The sequence below is a fragment of the Saccostrea echinata genome, unplaced genomic scaffold, assembly GCF_033153115.1.
Source record: "Saccostrea echinata isolate AGI-Se365-2 ecotype Australia unplaced genomic scaffold, CSIRO_AGI_Sech_v1 ptg000058l, whole genome shotgun sequence".
In the NCBI taxonomy this organism is placed as follows: Eukaryota; Metazoa; Mollusca; class Bivalvia; order Ostreida; family Ostreidae; genus Saccostrea; species Saccostrea echinata.
Genome location: NW_026889807.1, coordinates 1092460 through 1108992, shown reverse-complemented (window position 1 = coordinate 1108992; position 16533 = coordinate 1092460).

The window sequence follows — 16533 nt, the reverse complement described above, 5'->3', positions numbered from 1 at the left end:
CCATGGAGGAGTGAGCATCCCCTGCCGACCGGTCACACCCGCCGTGTGCTCCTTGTCATGATCGGAAATAACGGAAAAATCCGTCGACAATTCAGTGTGTAAATAATGACCTAACAATTAGTATGAAAAAGTCAGTCAGCAAAGACTCGATGATAAATCGTATTTGCTGACAAGGTCATTGTATCGACCATAGAACTTACGATATGATGACTTTAAACGAGACTGCAGATATTCTTGTTTCATCAACTTCTTTGTCAATAATTTACCTCGTTTTAGAAATTGTACATGCGTATAGCATGCTCTTGCGTATCGAATCAACTGAGAGATATAAACCCAGTATGCAGGTGATGAAGGTATATTGCTGCATAAGTAAGGGAAGTTGACGATTGAAAAGTTAGAGTCATCACGTTTATCATAAAGCTTGGTTGTTAGATTACCATTAACGTCTTTTCAAGTAAAATATCCAAATATGAAACAGATGCGTCAGACTCTGTGGTATCTTTTATTTCAAGCTCAGCGGGATATATCATATCGACATAAGAATGAAAATAACCATTATTAATTGACAATAAGTCGATATATCTAAATGTCGAGTTGAAGGCCACAGCAAGTGTTTTCTTCTTTTCACGTATAAGATTTTGGACAAATTCTGCTTCATATGAATACAAAAAAAGTCTGCTAATAACGGGGCGCAATTGGTACCCATGGGAATTCCAATAGATTGTTGGAAGACCTGGTCTCCAAAAACCACATAGGTATTATCAATCAGAAACTCAAGCTTCTTTTAATGTCAACTTCTGAGTACTTTTGTGCACAGTCAGAATGCTTTTTAACAAAATAATTTTGCAAATGCACAATAACAAGGTAAGTAAATTTACGAGTTCCATTTTTAATGAAAAAAACAGCTGCCAATGATATCAAAAAGCCTGGACTTTGATTTATCGTGGGGAATTGTTGTGTATAAAGCTGAAAAGTCGTAAGTTTTTAAGTTATTGATTTTGGTAAAATCTTGTGATTTCAAATATTTCAAAAGTTCCTTAGAATTTTTTAGTATCCACATCTGATTTACACCACTTCTCGAATATATTGTTGCACAATACACTTGAAGTTTCAAGCAAAAAGTTTGATTTTTTTCCGGTCCGTGGTAAGTATTTACTTCTGATATTAATAATAATTTGTAATGTATATATTGTAGATCACTATATTTTCGCGACACCTTATTTTCGCGAGATAACTATTTGGTATATATTATCGAGACAACATTTTGCGAGCGGTGGTTTCTGTTCTATATAATCATTCAAAATACAAATATACTCGACAATAAATTTTTCGCGAGCAGGCATACTCGCGTAATTAAGGAAAAATGGAGTTCTCGCGAAAAAAAGTGACTTACAGTAGTTTTTTTAAGGCAGATTTATTATTCGTTCTTATTTCTGAACTTGGCCAGATCTCCCCATTTTACTTGTTGTTCAGTCAGGTGTGACGGCTAGGGTGAGTGTTCATCCAGGTGTAACGGGTAGCGAGAGTGTTTTTGTATTTCTTTTTATTGTAAGGCTTTTGAATTACATTGATAGAGTTAAATTGTTATTGTTCGCACTTTTCTTTTATGCAGATTTGTTACATTAAGTGGAAAATTTTGTCCATTTAATTTTTGGTTTAAATGTCTAGGCGGAAATGAAGGGCCGGGAGTTGAAAGTAAGGTGCGCCATGTTGGCAGTAATATTGTTTTGATTTGTTTTGACGTATTAACTGGTAACCATTGCACTTTATAGTTTTTGATTTCTTTCATGAGAATGAATTGCCAAACAGTGTTGTTGCCAAACATTATTTAGTGAAACATATGACTTAAAAATATTCGTCATTGTAGCGTTAAGGATACTGCTATGACCTATGCTGGATACATGCACAAAGCTTCGGGGATCGTCGAGATAAAGCGAAGATTGCTGTGTCTGGGTCAAGATTCACTGGTGGTGGACAGATACAGATAAGTCAATCCACATAACATTATGTTAGCTCGTTATATGAACACTGACGAATTGGCAAACTTTAAATGGTTTCATTCATGCGGTGATGATGATGACGATGATAATCATTGATATGGAGATGACGACTACATTGGGAAATATTTGGCATTGATAATTGGATTGTATATCCGGGGTTAATTGGTTAATTGTTTGATTATTTAATTGGTTACTTTTTTTTGTTTAATGTTTGGGAGAGTGTGAACCAGAGTGCAGTTGTTTGTGTGTAACATTTGTTGTTATTATTTTTCTAAAGAAATTTGTTATATGTTAGTTGAATTTGTGTGATTTTTGGATATAGCCAGCTTGCCCATGTGACAGGCACATTGGATATGTGGAATTGCTCCTATGTGTTTATTATTAAAAAGATTCCTTTGTAAACTTTGTTTTAGGCTATAAGTTCACAACAAACAGTCTTTAAACTATACGAGATTTGTCCTTTCTATTACTTAACAGCAAGCTTCTTTGCATATATGCATATATCACTATAATAAAAATCAATTTTTAAAAATATTTTATCGTTAAAATATTTTACTTGTTTAACACATTACAGAATTATGTAACACGATTTTTTTTCTTGGCTGTTTTCAAGATATTTTTTTTTCAGGAAAAGTCTAGATCACTATGTCCGTTTCGAAAAAAATACTGCTACATCTTAAGTATAGTATCAACTTTTTTTCTATTTATGTGTTCTCTCTTTGCAAAATTGTCGAAAATCTTATTTCATATTAAGTCCAGGTAACGTTACATATAAATATAAATGGTAAGCAGACATGCTGGAAAAATAATGTATAGATCTATGTCTGATGTGTATAAAAATTCACTAGCTAAAGTAAAAAAAAAAAATAACTAAACATTATAACTATGATTAATACAAAAACACATCTAGAACTTGGGGGCTTAGAACCGGTGACCCCAAACACGAAAACAGTTCAGAGTACACCATTAGGCTACCTACACTATTGAGAAATCCTTTGTCTTTTGTGTATATATAGCCCCGTGTTAAAGTCTTTCTAAAAGTAGGATAACTGAAGTTTAGAGTCATTTTTTTTTTATCTAAAGACCAATTGAAACCAAAAAGATTTTGGATTTTGATATAACAGTATACTATGATACCAAAAGACAAAAACTAAACCCATTCAAGATTCCTCTGGTTTAAGTTGGTTCAAATACACAAATCTATATTTTTCACAGCTAACACAATAGATCTCCATATTTTCTATGCAAAATATGTAAATTCCATTGCTCTTGCCCCATGCAAAATCTGTAAATTTCATTGCTTTAGTCTAAGATAATTATGACTATTTTTGACAGGTACTGCTATGATTTGTATTTGTTTATAGCTAGATTTACATAATATCATAAAATTTTGAAATGTGTGGATATTAGTAAATGCGATGTATTGTAGGTCATTTGGTGTAATAAGTGCTTTATACCTCTTTACCTAATTTTCACAGAATTGTTCTACAATTATTCATGCACGCGTATTAATGGAAAAAAATACAAACATCATTGCTAGCTTCTCCGATCCATCAACCCAGACTGTACTTAATATTTAGGAAAACTTCTATAGCTGTGGTAAAAAAAATGTTCCTTTAATCATTTTCAACAATAAATTTAACTTTATTTTAAACAATAAAATGCTTTCTTTGGTTGTGAGAACGGGAATTAATGATGAAGCTGTTACAGAAAAAAAAAAACATAAACTGTAATAACATGAAGATGGATGGAATAGAAATTAAATATGCCAGTTTGCAAGTTTGCGCTCTGTACACCGTTGAAGAAGTACTGGATGGGTGTGCTTAAGAAGGTTAAAGAACTGGGCGACAACATATTAGACAACATACACATTGAATATACGCTCAAGGAAATTCGTGTCAATACAGTTTATTAATATGGTAATAACAATTTATACTTATAAGGATATCATAAGTCATTGTATGTTCTTTACATGAGATAGTTCGTTATGTCCTAGATCCATGTTACCGAGTTTTAACGAATGGTTTTGGTATTGTACATACCGTCTCCGATTTCTATTAAAATTGAAATATTTTCCGTATTATGTGAGGGTCGTCCTATTATCGACACGTAATATAAAGGTACGTTTTTCTTTGAAAGGAAGTTTTATGTAAGTGGATGTTGTTCGTTTTATTATAAAAGAAAGGAAATCAATTATGCTCAGATTTTAAACAGAAAAGATAAAATGGCTGAAAATATTTGGAACCTTTTTGACTTTAGAAAGGTAAATATATACTGCTTTGTTTCTGTGTGAAGAACTAGGCAATATTAATCAAAAATTTGGGATTTGCACAGAGTAAGACCGAACAGATACATTTTTGTGTCATTCATTAGGATAGGATTACTAGAGCTTGGTTTCATAAAGTTTATTCACATAATTGTTTTTTTATGTCTATCAAAATAAGATTTATTGGATTTTCTATGTCTATCATTTATTAAGATTCTTCTCAATATCGTACAACGGTTAACAAAAGTCATTTGGAAATACGCAATTAAACAATTTTCAGTCGACTAAGTTATGCATTTATTTTTATATCTAACAAATTATGCTTCGTCTAGTGATTTTAATTTAAATCTCTTTTAAGGAGGCCGACTGGGGTTTTCGTTGCGCAATACTTCGCGCAGCATAGTAAAATAAAGCGTATTTACTCTTTTAAAGCAACTATTTTTACTTAATTTATAAAAATTAGCAAATTTAGGAAATCTAAGGTTAAAAAATCTTATTATGTTTTTAAATAATTGATTTTTTAAACGATTTTTCAAATCATGGGTAGATAGACGTCGTAATAGCGTGTTTTTGACGTTATGAATAAACGAAGTTCTTTAAGCGGGGTCATTAATTATGTCATAAAATAAAAAGTATAAAATAGATGCTCTTGAAATTTTTAACATGGGAAATTGAGAATCTCACAATCATTTTTCTTATTTTTTACGTAAATCTGTGGTATCTGTCATGTTTTGTTGAACTCCATAAAAACAGGAAAATATCAAGATTTTTGGCATTTTGAGATGCCCCCTCTGGAAACCAGACGGTAGAATTTTGTTTTTCTTGCATAAAATGTACAATATAGTATTACCCATCAAATAATATAATTTGAGCAAAAAGTCTATAGTAGCATTTGTATAATTTGCTCCGAAGTGCAAAAAAATGGTATTTTCCTATATAATCCTATAGTAAATGTACCTGTATTTTGAGATGGTCCCTAAAAAATAACCAGACGGTAGATGTTCACTAAACTTGGCATATATACTGAAGTCAATGTAAGATACATATGGTATAAAATTAAAGAGTTTCTCTATAGTAGTTTTCACACAATAAAACCCCAGTCGGCTCCCTTAATTTAACTGACAAAAAGGCAAGTTGAACATAATTGCCCAGTCGTCTGTTACTTGAAACTGTTTTATTTTCCTTGATAAGTTAGACATTCTATCTTTGCATTTTTATAACATATAATTATCTCGGTTGATATATTGCAGCAGAAACATCTTAAGCAATCGACAGAATTTTTGTAAAAAGTCTGTAAAAAATATTTATTTAGAATTTCAAAAGAATTGAAATAGAGGAGACAGCAATTTCCTTGGAAAAAATCACATTTAAAGATCAACGTTCGTTATCTGTTTTCTACCTAATACGAGGGCCGTTCAAAAATTACGCGGACTTGTTGCATGGAAAAAATATTTGACGACAAAAACAAATAAAAAACCACACACATTATGAAAAAAAAAATCTTTACTTATATAATTTTAAAAATTTCTTTTCAAAACATCGCAAATTGACATCAGTAGAGGGTGCTGAATTAGCATATATCCTGAAGTCACGGCGCAGTCAGCGCATGATATCTGCGACGTCATTGGCGTCATAAAAAATGTGCCCTCACATCTTTTCAAAGTACTCCCCTTTGTTTGATGCATAGTTTGTGTCTCCTTATCCTTTCATCGTAGACATATCTATACCATTTCTTGTCCAACTTAGAAACTATAGATCGAGTTGCATACTTCAGTTCGTCAATATTGTCAAACTTCCTGCCGCAAAGCTGGGATTTCACCGTCGGGAAGACTTTAAAGTTCATCGGTGCCATATCAGGACTGTAAGGTGCATGTTCCACTCTCTCGAGTCCAAGAAGGTCAAGCTATAGAATTGTTGTTTCAGCTCGATGTACAGGTGCATTATCCTGGTGCAAGATCATCTCTGCCAAGTTTGTACCTGGTCGTTTTTTTTTCCTTACGGCATGAAGGAGATCTCGTCTGATAACCCGGAAAATCAAATATCGGGTTCATTAAGGTTTTTTAAAAAATGAAATTTACCTCCAACATGAAAAAAAAAATTATAAAAATTAAATAAATAAATAAATAGCTAAATAAATAAATTCCTATTCTTTAAAACTGCAATTTTAAAATACACGTTCTCAACCCAAGTTTTATCTTATACATCTAAATAATGTATATGAAGTGTTTTATTTGTACGTGTTTTATTGTTGTTTAACGTCCCTCTCGAGAGTTCTGTCGTGTTAAAAAAACTGACCTTCGAATAATAATCTGCGTTAACAGTTTGATGTGCAGGAACAGCGTGGATCAATAGCATGCCTTGGATGTTCATAAAGAAAATAAACATGGTTTTCCTTGACGATTGGCGGACTTTCGCTTTTTGTGGGGGAGGAGAAGATTTTCTTTTCCAGGCAGACGATCGCTGTTTTGTCTCTGGGTCGAAATAAAAAAGCCATGTTTCATCGGTCGTGATAGTCTTATTGATGAAAGAGTCTCCTTCACTTGCGTGGCGTCTAAGAAAATTCCGGGACAATCGAACACGCTTGGCTTTATCATTTACAGACAATAATCTGGGAATCCACCTTGCCGAAACCCTGCACATGTTCAAATGTTCAATTAAAATTGTATGTACAGTTCTAGTACTAATTTCAACAACTGCTGATATTTCTTGAACTGTGTGACGTCGGTCACTCTCAATCACATTCTCAACACGAAGATAAGGTTTTCGTCTATGATCGTCTTCCGTCCCCCGCGCCGGGTCGTCTTCCACGGATGTCCTACCGTCTGAAAATCTTTTGTGCCACTTGAAGACAAGTGTTCGGCATACCGATGGTTCAATGTCCGCTTGATCAATCATCTTTTGAGTCTCTGTTGATGATTTCCCGAGCGCTAACCAAAATTTTATGAAAGTGCGATGCTCCGTAACGTCACTTGACGTCATTGTTTTAGCTGTTCCTGGAAGGAACACTTCAGAGAAAAAATTTAATATTTCTGTTACTACTCCAAATAAAAATTTTAACACGTAGTGACGTAACAACGAAGAGAAACTGCAGAGAAAATTTGTGATTTTTCCCGCGAATTATCGGAAATAAATGAATAAAATGGTTGAGTCCTTAAACTTGTTTTTCTAAATTGTTGCCGTGCTCCGTACATCAATTTCCGCAATACCATAACAGCAATATTTTCGAGAAAAAAAATCATTAATAATTAAAATTAATACAATAAATTAATTTGAGATAAAAAGAAATATATTTCTGTAAAGTTTTATTGGTATACGACATCTGTAAGAGTAAATATTACCCGAGTCCGCGTAATTTTTGAACGGCCCTCGTATATATCTCTATTTTTTTCTTTTCAAAATCGCATTTTAACCTTAGATTTGTTATTTGCAACTTTTCATTAACCAACAAAGTTGGCTAAAACATAGAAACACTGGTTCTTGAATAAATTTTGTCCTAGAAGGTATTCATAGCTATTTTGACAGCATGTGATCTAAGAATAATTTAAGATAGGGCTTTAGGGGTACTCTGGCCCTTAGGTAGAAATTGAAAAAAAAAAAAAAAAAAAAAAAAAAAAACTACATGTACAAAAATAAGAAAACCTTATTTCGACGACTTTTTATTATTTACACTATCGATTTTTATAGCCCGTGGATACATCAGGGTCGAGACAACTGCTGTCTTACTTTTATAGTTTTAAATTCTCGCCTTTTAAAAGACTATTTTATTATTTTTATAGTGGATTGTGGGGTTTTTTTTCAATTCTCCATCTGTTACGCATGTTTATTATGATATATAAAAAAAATCTAAAGAGATCACAGATTCTACCTAAGTGCAGCACACCTTCTTCGAGGACAAAAACTATTCACTGTGTAATACGCGGTACAGATATTCTCGTCTGAAAAAAAGCTGCAATGGATTTCTTTTGTACACATATTCCAAAGCATTTCTGCAATTCAATGTATAACATTACTTTTACTTCGTTTGTACTTCTAATTCCTGTTCTGGTTATTGCGCTGGAAATTATATGTTGCGCTTGTACCATCGGAGTTAAATTCATTTACAAATACATACATTTACATTTGTACTCAATGTTCTTCATTCAGACCTCAATTTTTAAACAGTAGGGCTATAAATCAGTAACTTTACTCCCTTTGATTTCATTTATTTAATTCGTATGCATAAATGGACCGTTTTTATAATATCCAGGGAAATATGTTGTAAATAAACACATATCAAGAAAAGAATTGACTACCCGTAAATAGAGACATTACACTTCTGTGCAACAAAAAGTAAAGAAAAAATTCAAAGAATTTTTTGAGATAAAAAAAAAAAAAAAAAAAAAAAAATCAAAATGCGTTGAACACATTATGATTCATAAAGATATACGGTTCCCCCTATATCTACATGCTGAAGTAAAATGTTTTATGAGAAGGAAATAAGTACATCTGTGTTGCAATATGTCAAGTGTATTTTTCAAAAACGGAAGACAACTACTATACGAATTACATATAAACCCTTTGTTTGCACACTTTTATTACGTGTTCTGAGAGATGTATTGTGAAGTAATGAAGGATATTGAATTCCCTATTTGAACAGCCTTTAATTGTAGCGAAGTTTTCCATTCGATTGTACGATAAATTTACAAAAAAATAAAGATAATGTAGAGACGAACCTCTATTTTAATAAGTAACAAGTAATAATGATAATTACTTTTTTTTCTTACGGGGGTTTCTAATATGAGATTTTGCATGCTAATTAGTGTTTACATTTTATAGATGGAGCATGTGAATAGCATCAATAAGCTGAAAATGGGCGATCATATAACATTGCATCGCGTGATATTTACACACCATGCAATAGTAACAGCAAATTTCCGATTTCCGATTTTTGAAACAGGCATAATTGACAGAAGAAACCCTTACATATAAACACACCACCACTCCAACACCCACCCCTATCCCAGCATAACCCACCCACATTTATAAAATAGGTTGTTTCATTTTTTTTCTTCCCAGTAAATGTCCAATTGGGACATTTGTTTGAGATGATGTGCAACCCCTTCTTCCTTTGAAAAAAGAAACCGTTCACGGTATCTCGGTCGGTAGAGCGCTCGCTCCGTGATCAGAAGGTCGTGAGTTCGAATCTCTGCCGCGACTGACCTAAGTCGACAAAAAATGGGTAGCAACTGTTCCTTCGCCATGCGCTCGGCACTTTGAAGTGAAAGTTGCGGGTCCTTCGGATGAGACCTTAAAAACCGAGGCCCCGTGTCACGGCAGGCGTTGGCACGATAAAGATCCCTTATTGCTCAATGGCCCTGAATGCCGAGAAAAGTCAAAATTTGAAGCCCTTCACAGGTATATGGTGACGTCTCTATATGAGTGAAAAATTCTCGAATGTGACGTTAAGCAACATACAATCAATCAGTCAATCCTTTCAAAAAAAGTTTTCTGGTTCCTTGCATGACGTACATGTATTTTTTAAAAGTTAAATGAGTAGAAACTTTTCTTTCTATTCTATTCTATAAAAGAATTATATTCAGCCAGAATCTAATTTTCTGTAGCTGACAATGGATGTTACTTTTCTTAATTCTTATCAAAGGAACTATTTTCTGGACTCAATTTTTTGTTGATTACAAGGATTTAACTTCTTGAATCTTTGCTTAATTTAGGATATCCTATCTTCAGCCATGAATGAAAACTTCTCAATTCATTAATTAAGGGAAGATGATACCAACAGAAAATTGGATGTCTGGATATATATATATATATATATATATATATCTATATCTATATCTATATCTATATCTATATATATATATATAAATATATAAATGGACCTATTTTCATTGTAAATGATACAAAAATTAAATTTCTACAATAATAAGAAATTGCAAACCTTCTATGATGTTCAACATTCTACTTTATTGCCGTAACGTTTATAAATCTATACAACATTTTATCATTTTGTAGGACATTTTTGTAAATCCTTGAATGAAAAAAAATAAAATCTATGTTGTTAAAATTATTCCATTTACTGATATAAATATGGTTTAGTTGTTAATTCCATGATTTATAGAAAAATAAAATTTTACTATCTGCCCTTAATTAAAAAAGTATCCATGTTAAGCTCATATTTGAAATCATTTCGTACAGTTTTTATTTTATGCATCTTAGTATCACTCAATGTTCTCTGAAGTGTCAAAAACGGTCTTGTAAACAGTTGACATTTGTAACCATAAAAGTACAAAACAAATGTTTTCCTAGAGAAATCGAATCTCCTTTAAACAATCCCTAGATAGCTCTGCTTATTAACATGGTATGAAATTAAAAGTGATCTGTGATCTTTTTTGATAGTTTTAACCTTTAAGAGACTAAAATACTTGCACAGGTTTTTTTTTTTTTTTTTTTTTTTTTTTTTTTTTTTTTTTTTTTTTTTTTTTCAAAGGAATTTTCACAAAATGCATGTATCAAGCAACAAAGTTGCGATGATTATCTTATCTAATACGCGAATTTCGTTACCCACAAAATACATGGTAATAAGCAGTACAATATATGATAAGGTTCATAAGCTATGATCAAAGAAAAAGAAAAAATGGTTGTGTTAACATTCTCTCAAGCAACATGTATATTAATGTACCTACGATGTTTCCAATATTGTTTAACAACTCTTTTGGATACAAGAGGCCCAAGGGCCTTAACGGTCACCTGAGTATAATACAACAATTTAGAGGATCCATAGAGTATAAAATGAACTGAAAGGTGAAGCTTTGTTGCCCAAAAGCAAGAAAAATAGGGTGATCAGGATCAACAAAAGAATTAGTCTAGTTTTCATTAACAGTACATAAATTAGGTTCTAATCTGTTCCCCATTCATCACTCTCACCAGACAGTATATAAACAAACTTATAATCAGTGCTTCTGTACTCTTTTAATTCCTTGTTGAAATCTCTTACATTGGCCTCTCTTGGTCTTTGATGAACATTTAATAAGACAAGTTATTTTTGTCTCATTTTTATTTATCTGTTACTTACAAGTCTACCTGATCATTAAAACTATGAAAAAACTTTTTGTATTATACAATAAAAATTCTTGCATAATTCTCTGATTCTATTAACCTTTCAAGTACATTATTTACAGTGATTAATTATCGCCAGTAAATGGCAAAGGGGAATAACTCCTTTCAGTAGAATACAAATTAATAGAGCCTTGGCCTGGACCAGAACACTTGATCAAATGGTTCTGAAGTTCAAAAACCTGGTAAAAATATCCTTCCTTATTAAAACTTTTAGTCTTTTTGCCTCTGATATGCCCAGGTGCAGAGAATATATTTGAAGCATTAATGCATTTCCACTATATAATAAATACAGCCCCACCCTAATATCAGAACCTCTGATCCAGGGGTCATGAAATTCACAATTTTGGACGAGGCATCCTTGCTTATCATAACCATGTATCTGTTTAAATAATACCCAGGAGAAGAGAAGAAGATTTTCAAAGAAATAATGCACTTTCACTATTTGATCTATGTTGCCCGCCCTAGCACCAAAACATATCATAACTATGTATTTGATTTGTTTAAATAATACCCAGGAGTAGAGAAGAAGATTTTCAAAGAAATAATACACTTTCACTATATGATCTACATAGCCCTGCCCTAGCATAAGAACCCCTGACCCTGGGGCTATGAATTTCACAATTTTGGTAGAGTCACTCTTGCTTATCATAACTATGTATTCAATTTGTTTCAATAATACCCAGGAGTAGAGAAGAAGATTTTCAAAGAAATAATGCACTATAATTATATGATCTATATAGTCCCGCCCTAGCAGCAGAACCCCTGACCCTGGGGCTATGAATTTCACAACTTTGGTAGAGTCACTCTTTCTTATCATAACTATGTATTTAATTTGTTTAAATAATACCCAGTAGTAGAAAGGAAGATTTTCAAAGAAATAATGCACTTTCACTATATGATCTACAGTACAGCTCACGAGTATCTTCCGGAAAACACCGGCCACGGTGGACCCTTGGTCCACGCTTTTGCGTGGACTTTGAAAAATGTCGGTGTCTTTGATGTTTCGTTTTCAGCGCTAAGCTGGCACACGGTGCGACACGGTGTGAACACGGTGGGACACGGTGCGTTTGCTCCGTGGAACTCCGTGCTGGTTAATCAACGTTAAGTGGTTTGAAATGACTTTAAAATAATTCATTGAAGATTTTAGAATAAAATCATTGAAATGCATATCATCCGCAGCGTGCATTTTCCTACTTTCGATATTGTACTGACATGTCAATGAATTTAACAAAGACAGAATTTTACCATGCAGTCAGCAATTTTGTGTTATTTGGAAGATATCTTCTTAAAGATTATTTTGTTTGTAAATCAAAAGCTAAACCTAAATTTAAAAAAAAATTAGAAAGGAATATTCTGCATTTGCACTATGCTCAGGAAATCCATGTGGAATTGTCAATTGATTATCTTATCCGACGTACTTTTTTTTCAATTATAAATTACTGTAGAAACTGTTGTATATGTTAATAATTACTACATCAAAATACGACACAGAAAATATATTGTTTAATTTGATTTTAATCGGATGAAAAAAAAAGTTATGAAAAGATTGACTAAAATTTCCGTCCCGTAATGGAACCCATATTGAGATGAGACCCGATGTAGTCTTTGTGTAATGAGTAAATCACTGCCCAGCCCATCAAAAAATATGAAATGTTGATATTCAGGTATTGAAGATGCCCCACTTTTTCATCTGTGTCTGTTTGTAATTGTTCAGAATTATGTGTAAAATATAAACCTTAATATTTAACGCATTTTGTGTACAGATCGAAGCATTATGGGCACAACATTTTTCACAAAACTTGTCGCCAAGAATAATCACAATATGTAAACGATGAGATGTAAAACGTTATAATTATGCTCAACAATTGTCAATGACGTCGATAATGGAAAAAATTTCCAATGATACTATTCAATGAAAATGATATTTCTGCAATATGTTCTATGTTAAACAATGATGTAAAAAGCCAAACAGTTTTCTTCCGTAACGTGTATGAAAAAAAAAGTCTGCTATAATTGTTAATACGTTCACTGCCTAACTAAGCATATGCATAGGAGATATGAAAAACTAGATTGAAGATTTTATATTTTACTAGTACCTAGCGGAGATTTTTTAAACCATTAAATAAAAGCAAGCATACTGTATATGTGCTCTTCCTACGTTTAATAACAGCCCCCCCCCCCCCCTTTTCATAATGAGTTTTATGGATAATTTCTACACAGACATGTTAAAAAAAGATCAATATTTACATATGCCTATTTATTGTATTACCTGTCCTTTTTAAGGATTTATTCTAATCCTTTTCAAAAATAGCATTTTAATGATAAATTATAAAATCAACGAAAGAGAGACAATTTTACAACATGGAGAGTTATGATTTCTTTTTTCTTCATTTTACCAGGACATGTAAGTTATGTTACAGTATATAACGACTTTATATAATATAGATACAGTTGAATAATATTCGTTTGTAACTGTAACTTTTTTTTAAAAAAATATGTTGCTGTACTAAAAATTCTATAAACAATTAAATAAATAGTTGTTTATTTTTCAAGTTCCAATTAACTTCCCGACACGTGTACATGTAAGTTTCGAAGCCAGTTGAGGTGTATAGTATACACTCGTCTAGAGTTTCAACATGTGAATAATGTCCCAAGGGCCACAGCAACTGAATGTCCCAATATATTTTTCTTCTGAACAGGTGTGAAATATATTAGCCAAGGAGCGACTCCATACATACACGAGAAGTTTCTGCAATTCATCGATATCCGGTATTTGATTGACAGGTAGAGCACGTGGATTCCGTGTGTGATGCGTTGAACTTGTACTTAAATTGCACCGATTCTATTTCGTTTCGATTAATAAAAACTGGAGGTGAACTATGATTTCTTTAAAAAAATAAGAGAGATACATTATATGTATATGAGAAAAAAAAAAAAAAAAAGAACAGAAGGATGAACCTGAAAGTAAAAAATCTCTCTCTCTCTCGTATCTTAACATTATAAAATATGGAATTCAAAATAATTTTTAATTATTACGAAAAAAGTGAATAGTATATAATTTGTAATAGAATTTTTAAAATGCTGCATTGGCAGTTCAAGCGATTTTTTTTCCTTTTCGTACTGATCGTAAAAGATTAAGTAGTAATAAAAAAAAAAATACTCAAATAGATATACTGACACTTTACATATTCGACAGAAATAAACGTTCAAACATTGAATTTTTTACATTTATGTCTCTTAATGTCAAGTTTAATCAATGGATGCATACAACTGCTTGATTTTCATGTGAATTTGCCGATTGTACGACTACCAAACTGCGTATAAGATTTTTTAGTGAATGCTACGTGTTTTGTTTTTTGTTTTTTCTTGCATGTACATGTACTTTTTCTTCCTCACATGTAGCAACTTAGTATCTTCATTGATAAGTGGTCTACACTTTTTATTTTATTTCTGCAAAATAAGACTTTATTCATATACCGTATGAATATCATAATATACTGACTCGACATTTTTTTTTCACTCTTATTATTTACGATGTAGTGATCAGATGATGCTAAATTAGTTATCTGATATCATAGGTATTATTTGTAAATGCCTTTACTGTCAATACCTTTAATACCATATTATTTCACAGAGAAAATAACAGCTAAAATTATCGATCCGTATCTATGTTTGGCATTGAATAATTATTAAGTTCAAAGCAGTGTACTTGTACTTGGATTTGTACCTGCGCACTTATAGCATACGTCAGAAATATATTAATTTGCACAATCATGTAGTTGTTTTTGTTTTCAAATGAATATGAAGTATGAATTCAACAGAAATCAAAATAAATTTATTCAATTGATATATACATGTATACCGTCAACGGTGAACCAAAGTCTACACTGAACGCCGCTGTTATGTTATGACCTTACATGTGTGATAGTGAGCTGTTTGAATTAAATAATTTTTCATTTATTATTTCTTTCTAGCAATTAAACAAACATACCTATGGTTTCAATGCTAAAATTATTTTTATAAACAAACCATTTTCTTCCGTAATTTTTTTTGCACGGTGGAACACGGAGGGTCACCCGATGAAACGGTAATGTCCACGGTGTGACACGGTGCGTCTTTGGTGTAATCGCAATATACACACACGGTGGAACTCCGTGTACACGGTGTAACACGGGGTATTTTCCACCGTGTGTTTTCCACGGTGGGGTGGAAGAAACTCGTGAGCTGTACTGTATATAGCCCCGCCCTAACACCAGAACCCATGATCCTAGGGCCATGAATTTCACAATTTTGGTAGAGTCACTCTTGCTTATCATAACTATGTATTCCATTTGTTTCAATAATACCCAGGAGTAGAGAAGAAGATTTTCAAAGAAATAATGCACTTTCACTATATGATCTATATAGTCCCGCCCTAGGACAAGAACCCCTGACCCTGGGGCCATGAATTTCACAATTTTGGTAGAGGACTCAATGCTTATTACAATCATGCCAACAGTTTGACTGCTTGATGTCCAGGAGTAAAGAAGAAGATATTTATAGATTGCATTAATTTTGATGGTTTTGGTCCCACCCCTCAGGCCCCAGGGGGGCAGGGGCCACGAATTTAACAATTTTTGTTCCCCTTCACCCATAAATGCTATATGCCAAAATTGGTTGAAATTGGTTTGCTGGTTCCAGAGAAGAAGCTGAAAATGTTCAAAAGTTTACGACCGACGAACGACGGACGACGCACGACGACGGACAAAAAGAGATAGCAATAGGTCACCTGAGTGACTCAGGTGACCTAAAAAGAGGATACAATTGTAATCAGTAACATTTTGAAATATCTTAAGGTTGAGTATCTATCTGCTAAATACTCAGCATCAACATTTATTTTGAAAATAAGGTAATATAAATCAATTTCATAGGACAGTTGTGGAAACTAAGAAATTTCTCCAAATACACAATATAATCAATATACAAAAAATAATGTTATTATTTATTTATTACTTGCTATATGAATAACATGGTGACATAAAGTTATATGTTGGTACAGTATTTGTAGTATCTTCTTAAGTACTTATTTATTTTTTTGGGGTGAGGGGGTGACTATTTATTAATGCTGATATTAATTCTGTAGCGCTTGTTTTCATATCTACCTATTAAAATGCT